The sequence below is a fragment of the Nanorana parkeri genome, unplaced genomic scaffold, assembly GCF_000935625.1.
Source record: "Nanorana parkeri isolate BGI_ZX_2015 unplaced genomic scaffold, ASM93562v1 scaffold13, whole genome shotgun sequence".
In the NCBI taxonomy this organism is placed as follows: domain Eukaryota; kingdom Metazoa; phylum Chordata; class Amphibia; order Anura; family Dicroglossidae; genus Nanorana; species Nanorana parkeri.
Window position 1 is genome coordinate 3,653,773 of NW_017306281.1, and position 12,272 is coordinate 3,666,044.

Genomic DNA, 12,272 nt, shown 5'->3' on the forward strand with positions numbered 1-12,272 from the left:
TCACATGAGACCAAATAAAAAGAAATTCCTTCTGATGAATGCCATGATCATAGAACATTTTTTATTAGAAACCTCCCATATATAGCCTCAACCCCACCATTCAGCTTCTTGCGATAGCTTCTCTCTTCAGTTTGTTCATTAAGGGTTTGAAAATGAAAGGTGGATGCTGATTGGTTGTCATAGGCAACTGATCCAGATTCTGTTTGCACCAGTATTGATAAATTCCCCTCAATCTGTTTCCATTGGTTTAGTGCTGAATCTTAGAACCTTGCAGTGGGTAGGAATAAATGTTTTTTTAACATAACGTAGGGAAAACTTTTCTTTTTTGGTACTTTTTTCATTATATAGTAAAAAATAAAAACCCCCAGTGGTGATTATATACCTCCAAAAGAAAGCTCTCTGTCCCTAAAAATTTTTAACATAAATTGCAAGGCTATAGTCCGGTCATGATGACTGGTGACATTTTTTTACTGACTGATGAGACACCCTAACATTTTTCAAGCCCTGTATGTATCTCTCTCTCTGAGAGAGATTATATATATATATATTTCGAGAGATCTATGTTGACACATCATGAAAGATGTGTCAACAAATCACCAATGCAGCCCATCAGTTGCCTCCCTCAGTTATCCACAGGGATCATTCAAGGGTTCCCAATCTACAACAATTCCTTAAAAGGAGAACTATGAGGTGGGTGCTTTTCACTCACCTCCTAGTTCTAGCCGACCTGTGACAATGAGACTGTCACAGGTCGGCTCATTCCATTAATGGGCTTCACCCTCTCTAAAATGGTAAACATCAGGGGAGAGGGAAAAACAGCCCATGTGAGTAATGGAGACAGTGAGGAAACCACGAAAACATACCTGCACAGTAGGGCATATCTAATGTTTGCCCGACATGAGCCTCCAAAAGAGGGAAACTGACATAGGATGGCAATGGTGATGACAAAGTCCCAAGTGTTTGCAAAAACATTTCATCTTAATACTGTATATATGAATACACACTGAGTATTGGGACAACAGGGAGCTTGTTCTTTAGGTGCTTTTTCTGTGGGTAAATATAAGTGACAAATTTGTCACCATATTTACGATCATATATACTTTATCGGAAATGGTAAACTGTGAACTCTGATTAGTAGACATGTAGGCCTACAAGACAACGATGATGCATCACGTATTCATTTTATGGCCCTGGACCGCATGCATGTGGATCCAAGGAGTGATGATTTTGAATGTGAAGCCTATTGGATACAGTGTTTAAAGGCTCCTAAGCCCCCAGGACTTAAAGAGGCTCTAAGCTTGTATTGCAACCCATTAGAAGCACAATTTTTCATTCAATAATATGTGGCAAACTACTGCCAGTGTATACCGCAGGATAATGATTGCTATTTGTGTATGATGTTCATTTAAGTGAAGTAGGAATATTGATCGGGCACTCTGATATGGTGTGGTATACAATATGCTATAATGCCACTAATATGCTGTAGCACCATGTAGCACATCAATAGATCTAATAAGTATTTGTATGATTAGTGGAACACGTTCTCTATATGTGAATACACACAGTATTATGACAACAAAGTAATGAGATTAAATGTTTATGGCTTTGTGATCACCCATGCCGCTCTGCGTTAGCTTACCATTTTTAAAATGGTATTTGCATGTACACCCCTGTGGGGCAAACTTTAGCTATGCCCTACTGTGGAGGTATGTGTTGGTGGTTTCCTCACTGCTTCCACTATTCAAGAGCGCTACTGGCCCTTTCTCCCTTGGTGTCTCCAATTCCAACTGGCTTTGTTGCGAACTCCATGCTAATCCGTGACCTGTTAGGTAGGGATTCCCTGGCTGGCCCCTGTGGGGTGGATCCCTGGGACGTGTTTAGCATGTGGACAGTTCATCCAGCACTGAGGTCTACTGCGTATAAGTGAGAGAGAGAGAAAAAAAGGGTATGGCCTTGATGCAAGACAAATTTTATAATGATTATAGTTGCACTATAAATAAGCAAATACCATATGCACCCATACCATTCTAGATAGGTTGAAGCAGATCTCTTGAATTGGGATTTTTCCTACAAATGAACCTTCATGCAAAAGATCTTTAAAATAAAATAATGATATGTCGCCACTCCCTCCTGCAGTGACACGAGTGTCAAAGGCGTGCCAGAAGATCAACATTCCCAGAAGAAATCGGTTTCCCAGCAGACTTCAGGGGACAAGAACATGAAATTGAAGAGGTGTTTGGCAGTGCAAGCACCATGAAAGGTACTGCCCTGTATTACAGATAATTTGTAAAAAAAAAAATTGCGACTAAGTTGCTTTTCAATGGCATACTCCGGAGCGGTCATCCTGAACCTGCCTTTACTACCTCGTGATAGAATACCTTGGACATGAGAGTTACTGTTTTTTTTTTTTTTATTTCACAGGCTGCATACTTATTCTGGGTCAGTAAAAGTCATTAGGTAGTAAAGACCAGAATCAAAATGACAGCCCTGGAAAATGCACCTTTAAAAAACAAGTCAGCAATTGCAGTTCTCAAATTTATAACCTCAGAGGTTTAAAGTCAGTGACAAAGGGGACTGGTCAATAAGCAGCAAATTCAAGGAAGGTATAGTAATGAACAGGTTAAAAATGTCGCCTCCTCAGAATTGAATGTCCTTGCTCAGTCACTGGGGAAATCCTCCATGCTTTTAGCCAGATCATTTTTATAGTCTGCTCTACAGACGGTGTCAGTTTCTGCTTCAGTAACTCCCTGTAAGGGTACAAGAAGTGACAGCGCTAACATCCGCCTTTCAAAAGTCCTAACACATCTCCCTTTGGGGAGCTGACCTACGATCCTTGCTTTTTTCCTTTTTTTCTTTGCTTCTACTACCAAACATCTGATGTAGAAATCAATTAACAAGTTTTGGCAAAATATTCCAGGTAAAAAAACACATCCAGCACAAAGGCACACTTCATACCAGTGCCATGATATTCCTGTGATTTAGATAACATTGGGCAACTACTAATTTCTCTACAACATAAATAGAAGAACTCCAGGAAAATAGTTAAATGCACAATGGAAGAACATGTGATTAGCGATTTACCTGCCAATAGATTTGTAATGGTGTCCTGCTAGTCTTATGATTTACACAGTTCTAGCATACTGCACAGCCAGGGAAGATCCATCTACTACTTCCTAGATCAGCTCTCTACTCACTGGACATAAGTGATTAAGCTGTTTAATGAATCAGCACCATCACCTGTGTCCAATGAGCGGAGACTCCATCTCCAGTAAACCAGTTATCGGGATGAAGTAAGAATGGCGACACTAAAGGTGCCCATACACTGCACGATTATCGTACGATAATCGTATGCGATCGGTTTTTCGTACGATAATCGAGCAGTGTGAACGGAGACGTGCGACCGTTTCTACTGTACGGTCGCACGTCTTCTGTCGAACCAGCATGTTCGAAAACCAGCCGGGAATCGTACGATTCTCGGCTGGTTAGAACGGTGCTCGGAAGATAAATGCTGAACGGGCCGGTGTGCGCACGCGCACACTGCCCGTTCAGCATTGCGGTCATCGGAAGCCCGCCCCTCAGGAGGGCGGGTTTGCGATGATCGAGAGTGCTATCTGCCTGTCCAAGATAGGCAGATCGTACGTTTTTTTAATCCCTTTACAACCATCGCAAGACTAAAGTCTTGCGATGGTTGTAGAGTGTATGGCCACCTTAAGACCCCGTTCACATTGAGCGATTTATCGCGCTGTAATTCCCGCGATATCGCGGCAAATTACCGCACGATATCGCGCTCCAATGCAATCCAATGGGGCAAAGGGTCCTGCTGTCGCGGGTCGTGTGTCGCTACAGCAGGACCCTTTTTGGAGCGGATTTAGCCGCGATTCAAGCTTGCTCAATGCAAGCTTGAACGCGACATCGCGCGGCAAATCTTGCGATGTCGCGCAATATGCAAATCGCGCGACAAACGCACGATTTGCATATCGCGCAGTGGGAACGGGGAATGATATGTAATGCTGACTCACCTGCCTGGATGTAATCTGTGACAGACAAGTGTGAATCACAAGACTGGTTGTACAGCTTGACTAATCCTTTTACAGTTTAAGCAATACATATATACAGTAAACTGTCACTTAACCAGCACCCAAGGGGACCAGTAGATGCCAGATAACTGTAGTTTCTGGATGGTTGAGAGTTAATACAGTTTGTGTACCATACACCCCCAGAAATGTAATTTCCTGCTTCTGTGATTGGCTGACTGATTTTGACAGGCATCTGCAACAAGAAGTATAATTTTAGGCATCTCTTGCAATAGAAATTGTATTCTTGATGAGATACTCCCAAAGGATTAGTTACTACTAAAGGGATGCTGACCCTGCAATATTTCTCATTACAACATAGAAAGTGATTATAACTCAGACCCTACCACTCAGGGATCAGTTTGCAGAGGACATGCTGAAACACACAGCTATTTCTTCAGACCAGAAACAGGTAGAAAGCCACAACAAAGTTACTCTTTAAAGCTGCACTGCAGAGAAGCAGTGTTTCTGTTGTTCGGGACACTAAGGCTGGGTTCACACCTGAGCGGTTTTTTTATGTTCGTTTTTTTCACGTTTTTTCGTTCAGTGAAACGCACGTTTCACTGGCGGTATGATTTTTTTTTTCACTTTTAAACTTCCCGCCGGCTCCGCCCCCTGCGATGCGGCCGCTCGGAAGGGACGGAACCCGGAAGTCGGTAGCCGCCGAAGACACAGTAAGTGGTAAGACCTGTACGCTGTATTCCCGAGTGTGGCTCGGGGTTACCCCTTTGTTAACCTCGATCCACATTCAGGAATACCAATGGACGTGCGGCAAAACGCCCCAAAGAAGCTCCTGTCCTTTGGGCGTAGGGCGTTTTGCAGCGCGTTCCTACACACTGTAAAATGCCCAGGAGGGAACCATGTCCATAGGCAATCATTGGTTTTCACATGTTGAGCGTTTTACAGGTACGTGTAGGAACGCGCTGTAAAACGCCCAGGTGTGAACCAGGCCTTAGAGGACTATTTATAAAGAATTTGCAGAGCAAACAGTCCTGTGAAATTGCAATTTACATTTGTTCTATGAAGGCAAAAATGATTATTATCGTGTTTTCTATGGACAAATGTCTCTGCAAATTGTTTCTAAATACACCTCTTAAAGTGTAGTTCAGATTTGTTGCAAGTCAAATTTAAGAAAAACTTTCTAAGTGTATTATGTGTTCCAATTCACACCGCATGCCTACATTTATTTCAATATTTCTTACCTTTTATATCTGTCTGAGTAGCAGGCCTTTGGGCAGACTGCAAACACCTCTGTACAATTTTAAAGTGGCAGGAAATTCTGTCTGTCCCCATAAAAAGACTAGGAACACCCTGAGCTTCCTCTCTGCCAGCACAGTACATATACAGGGTTAATCATGTTAACAGCCTGCCCAGCATTTCAGAAGAAAATTCAGTACAGATAAAAACTTTTCTTTCAGAACAGTGCCTGTAATGTGCAAGCAGCAATTTTTATTTTATTTTTTTTAAGTTACGGTATGCTCTCTAGGCCTCTGGCCTTTAGGTCACTATTGTATTCTGTAATCCGTGGTTCTTAACTGGTGGATCGTGAACCCAAAAGTTGGTCACAACCCCGTGTTTATTGGGTAGCCGCATGCCTTCCACTTTTCTAGGTGAGAGGCTCCTCAGCCTCCCCCTAGCACAGCACTGCCGGCTCTCGCGCCGAGCAGCCATTCCAAATATGCTGCCAGTGCCGAGCATCAGCTTGAGGTGAGGTGGGTGTATGGCCGCGAGGGAGTGCCATCCATACGTGCATTGCTTATAGCTCTCTCACATGCCCTGTAGAGTTGCCTGGACCTAAATTATGTCACATTCTAGCTCCCGGTACCTCTGAAGGGCACGCAAGGGAGCTGTACCAGCAATGCATATATGGATAGAGCTCCCTTACAGCGTAGCAGCCCACACTCGGCCCCAGGCTGAGGATCCACTCCAGTTCCTGTAAGGCAAGGAAACTGGGTGGATCTTACAAAAAAAAAAGAAGAAAAAAAAAAAAATAATTTTTGGGAGTGTGTGCGCGTGTGTGAAAATGTCTGTAAGTGTGCGAGATTGTGTCTGTGGTTGTGTGTTTTCTGTCAGTGTTTTTGAGGGCTGTTCACGGTAGTACAGTGCGTTAATTACACAGTCCCACACAATTAACGCACTGTACCACGCAATCTCACCTACCACGTGTTCTGGTGTGGGAGGTGCGTTGCATTGGCATTAATTTGAATGGCACCCCAAACACACCTCCCACCCACCATTCAATCACCCGCATGGGAACGCACGGTACCACAATGCTGTGCATTCCAGTGCGGTGTGACTTGGGTTGCGACTTAATGACCAAGGACAAATGTGGGTCCTGAGGTTACACAGGTTGAGAACCACTGCTGTAATGGGTGGAGGCGAGAAAGAGGAACCACAGCATGGGACCCAGGAGATCAACATTCCCGGTAGTGTTAGTTTTAGAGCTGCAACAGTTAAATTGATTTAGTCGATTAAAATCGACGATTGAAAACGTTACCAACGAGCCTTCGGAGTTCCAGAGTTTTCTACTGAATGGAGGGGCATTCTGATGACATGGACAGCAGAAAAGGTAATCCCTTTTTTGACAGGGTTGCTTTAACTTGGCCAATTTCTTTTACATACCAACATTTTTTTATATAACCTTTTTTGTACCTCTAGTTTCATAAATTGTCAATAAAGAAATAGAATTGTATCTGGATATACAGGCATAACATCCTATGGTCAATGCCATAAAACCTATTATGTATTAGACTCTTTCCTGCTTGTCTGCGAATCAAGAAGTCAGAATTATATTTATTCCTGGAGCACTTTCCTTTGAGTCTTGACTCGTGGAGGACAACATTTTACTACCATTTCAAATGATTTCAGCAACCTTAGGGTCTCAGAAGATTAATATTTTCGACTACGCTGGATTTCTTTGATTAATGCTACAGATCAACCATTTTAATAGAACGCTAATTATACAAATGAAGGCCATCCTAAACAACTCTCTAATCTTTGCTGTATAGCTCATGTATGACCAGCATAATCCTGCCATGCCATTAGCCATGACACCATTAATAAAGATTAGCACGGTGTCTAAAAAACCCATAAGCTAGAAATTATGGCAGAGGATTTAAATTCATACACCATCGTGATACAACAATGAAGACACAATTCAATGTAAAATGATGAGGGGGCAGTTGTCTAAAGAGTTAACCGCCTCCTCAGAAAACCTAGGTTCATATGTTGTTAATGCTTTATACTCACATGTGACTTGGTTGTCCTTTTACACATCTTTACTTAGGTCCACTTTTCTGGCAAATTATAGTGTATTTGCACATATTTAGGTCACTATTGCAAGATTTACCAAATTTTTGGTTTGGCTTTCACGTTTTACATGTTCTGTCATTTTAATAAATGTAGATATGTTAATGCAACATATTTATTTACATGTAGAAATCATTGCCTGCAAACCAGGTCTCATGTTCATTTTATATACATCACTCCTAACATACAGTATCTGGCAATATATATCAACTATCCCCAGCTGGGCAGCATTTCCTGTGGGCTGTAGTGGTGGCACCACAACAAAATTCTAGCATTTCTGCCAATTTCTGCCACCATAGTTCCATAGTAGAACCCTTCAGTGATAAACTCCAAGCCAGGTGGCGTGTAATGTTAAGGAGGTAGCATAGAAACGACTTTCTGGCCAATCAGGAAGCCAGGGGCAGGTAATGACTCACCGCCCGGCTTCCTGATTGGCAGTGCCGAGGGCCAGTGAGCCTGTGACCGAGTGACGAGAGAGCATGGAGCCGGCTTCCAGGCCAAACAGGAAGCCAGGGGGTGAGTCATTACCTGCCTCCCAGCTTCCTGATTGGCCGGGAAGCCAGCTCCATGGTGACGCCCGGCTTCCCGACACCGGTAGTTCCAGTATCAGGATAAGTATCGAGAGCATTTGGGCGAGTACTTGCCAAAATACTCGGTATCGGTGCATCCCTCATAGCAATCTCTCCTGAATTTACTGCATCGGAAGCAGGATAGCCAGATCATCTTATCTTAGAAAATTATCTAGTGGCTAGTTTACACATCTCTATATGTAATACAACAAAAATATGCAAGAGCGAGCATGTAAAAATGTAACAGTATTACAAAAAGTAAAACTATAAATTAAACACTACAAAAAAAACCTCAAACAATGTGCTCGCTATACTTTCCCTTTAAGTCAAAGGCACAGACAGCAGGTTAAGCAAACCTTCACTCCGGTACTGGTGAATGCAGGGCTGTGCAAACAAATAAGAATCTCTATGGTACTAGCACACAAAGACTGTATACACTCCTACATTGCCATGTGACAGAACAATAGAGCCACGTCAAATGCTACTGATACACAGCAACATAAATAATTTTTTTTTTTTACTGACACACTTTGCCCTACATTTTTTTCTCCTGCTTCACTGACACGTTAGTAAATTACTGTGTAAGGCTGAAAAACATGAGAGTATTTGGCCTCATTCACACTGCCGCACGTATGTGCGCGTATACGCGCGCATTGTACCATATACAAATAAATGGCTCCATACACACAGCCGCGCATAGAGCCGTATATTTGCGTAGCGTATATATGCGCAAAAACAGAATAGAACAGAGATGCGTCCGGGCAGCGTGTTTCTGCTTATTTACGCGCAAATACGCGTGTTTACGCGCATATATGCGTCTATACGCGTGTACATGCGTACAGCACATTAAAAATTCCATTACGAGTGATGCATTCTGGGATTGCATATAGTGCACGCATATACGGATATACGCTCGTACATACGCGCATAGACGTTTATATACGCAATATACAATTTTGCTTGCGTTGTGTGTGAATGAGGCCTTTAACTTCTTTATGCTAAGAATTATGGAACAAAGAAATACCATCACTCAGCATTTTTGTAAAATAGGTTTAAAGCAGAACTTCAAGATAAAAATGAATAGCCCATTAAAAGATACAATATGATGAAATATTCACGGTCAATGCAAATCTCTTCCCCGCGGTAATGATTTCGCACCTTAAGATGTTCTTGGGGCTCATGGCCAGCATCATTCAATCCCGCTTCCTCTGAGCCTAGACTGGCTTGGACCCACCCCAGCCTGTGATTGGACTGTGAAAGCAGAACAGTGATCTACTAAATTTCCCTGTCACTCTGATTTCTCTACTCATCAGCATGTTCCTTGTTATTACATAAACCAACTGGCTTCATCTGCTGCTTCTTCTTCTTTTCCCACGCCAACTCCACTATACAGGGACTGCAAGAGGCTGTGTCAAGTGTTCCTTTTCGTCTAGGTTCAAAAATAATAGTTATACTCACTGGAAGCTCCAAGCCAACCAGCTGTCACAGCGCTCCCTCCAGTCACGCTGCAGCATTTGAACATTCTTTAGCGTCCTCACGTCTATGCACAGTGTATAGAACATGATGATTTACTGGACCTTAGACCGCTGCAGCAGAGGGAGAGAGAGGCAATCTAATGCTGGGCACACACCTTACAACCATTGCAAGACTTTTGTCTTGCGATGGTTGTAAGGTAATTAAAAAACCGTACGATCTGCCTATCTTGGACAGGCAGATCGTACTTGCGATGATGGCAAGCCCGCCCCGCTGAGGGGTGGGCTTCCGATGACCGCAATGCTGAACAGGCAGTGTGCGCTTGCGCACATCGGCCCGTCCGGCTTTTATCTTACGAACATGCTACACACCCGCCGAAAATCGTACGATTCTCGGCTGGTTCTCGAACATGTTCCTAAGATAAAAGTTGTGCGACATTACAGTAGTAGAGGTCGCACGGCTTCCACACACCTTACGATAATCGTACGATCGCGGGATTTCCCGCGATTATCGTACCATTATCGCAAGGTGTGTGGGCACCTTAAGAGCAAGCTAGCTTCAGGGGTGTATAACTTTTTTTTTTTTTTACCCTAGACAAAAACAACAAGCAGTTAACCCTTGCAGTGCAGGGGTTAGCCTCACTGCAAGGGTTAATAAAAATGTTTGCCGAGTTCTTCTTTAAACTTAAATTACTACAAATTAATACAAATTTAAAAAATATATTACTATATATTATTATTATTATTATTAGTAACTCATTTATGAATGATTCATTTATGTTTATCAGCCTAGAGTTGACATTTAGGTCTATGATTGCAAAGTGTCATAAATACTCCATAGCATTTAGTCTGCCTAGTCACCAATGTGGGAGACATATTCTGTGCTCACCCTTACTTTCTCTTCTGACTACAAGCCAGGATTGGTGAATGTGAAACTCTCAGGAGGGAAGGTGAAGTTACATACATTGCGTTACATACATTGCGTAAGCAGCATGAAACAGGATGCAAGGAGCCCCAGCAATAAATGGGGCAAAGGTTTCACATAGACAACGAAGAACATAACCTCCAGTATGGTGAAAGAAATGTGCAGATGTTCCCTGTTGCCTGCTTAACTGAGTAATAGCATTACAAACCGAGCTGGTTAGGCAGACGTATTCCGATTATGTAATGTATACATAAAATAATGCCAACATTTGTCTTCAGCAGTAGTCTGTAAAAGGTATTTCAAAAGAATGCATATTTTAAAAAAGTGAGAAGACATTATTTCACTTTTAACCCCTTCATGACTGAGGCCTCTTTTTTTTTTCATTTTTTGCACCCATGTTATATTCCACATTTTAGGCCTGAAAATTACTTAAAACCCCCAAACATTATATATTTTCTGAAAGCCAAGACCCTATAGAATAAAATGCTGGCAGTTGCAAATTTTTATGTTGCACTACATTAGCGCAACCCCTTATCAAACCCCCAAATTTCGTGTAAAATGTACTTAAATGCCCCAAAACACAAAATACCAATTTTTTAAATAAAATATGAGGTTACACCGAGTAAATAGACACCCAACATGCCCAGGTTAAAAATTGTGTGCATCCGTGAAAGGGCGACAAACTTCAGTACCCCAAAACGTCTATAGACGACGCTTTAAAAGCCCTCACAGGTCATTAATTTAGAGATACCCAAAAATACTGGCCCTAGAAATAATGCTCTCACTCCGGCGTGCGCGGCGATACCCAAGATGTGTAGCGCGTTCGTCGTTTTTATACGTAGGCGCACTCGACGCGTGTTTCTGTGGCCACGCGCGTGCTCGCGGGGGCGGGGACTTTCAAATATTTTTTTATTTTTAGATTTCATTTTATTTCATTTTAAAAACAGTTTTTTGTTTTTTTTAACTTTACTTTGATTGTTATCACATAGGGGGGCTTATAGCAGATGGTGGTGACAGGTACTATTTAACCAGTTGCCCTCCACCCGTTGCAAAAAAACGGACAGACTGCACAGTCGCATTGGCGGGTTGCAGTCTCCAGGCAGCATTTTTTTTTCTGCGCGCACGGGCAGAAAAAAACCCGTCCAATGTAAAGAGCTGTTACCGGCTGTTTCCCATATACACGATCAGCGGCTGCGTGCCCCCCTCGAATGCTGCCGCCACCCCCGTTCACCTTCAATTCCGGGATCAACTGCCCCATCTGCGGAACAGGGACCGGCTCGGGAGGGTGTCAGGAGGTAAGATGGCAGGGAGATCAGCATCTTCCTCCTTGATGATCCCCCTCTGTGCTGTGAATGCAGAAGTGATGTGTATTACATCTGCATTCACCTGTCAGTCATCTGGCTGCTATAGCCAGAGAAAAGAAGCTGATGAAGCAGATCTCTGCTTCATCAGCTTCTTTTGGGGTCCCCAGGTGACATTAGGGGTCCTGGAGACGCCTAATGTCTCCATAAAGAGGACCTGTCAGTGTGCCTTTGCTATTATATAGGAGGATTTTTATCCCTCTGTGTAATAGCAATAACAATAAGTGTAAAAATAAATAAATATAGATAAAAAAAGTTTTTCCTTATTATAGTAAAAAATAAAAACCCCAGTGGTGATTAAATACCACCAAAAGAAAGCTCTGTCTGTCCCCAAAAAATAGTATAAAATTAATTTCAGTACAGCGTTGAATGACGGAATAAATGTCAGTCAAAGTACCGCAGCGCTGAATACTGAAAAATGGGAAGGGGGTTGTAACACCGCTGACTTCAACTGGTTAAGGTGATGCTGGGGGACCAAAAGACCCCCAGTGTCACCTTTGCACTAGAAATAAGCTATTGAAGTGCAGATCGCACTTCAATAGCTTATAGCTGGGCTTCAGGAG

The 12,272-nt window shown here is 42.7% G+C and overlaps 1 protein-coding gene across 1 annotated transcript in view; it reads right to left on the reverse strand.

The window, feature by feature from the left end:
* The window catches only part of NCOR2 (nuclear receptor corepressor 2), a 432,386-nt gene that overhangs the window by 401,222 nt on the left and 18,892 nt on the right, over window positions 1–12,272 (reverse strand). The window lies entirely within an intron of this gene.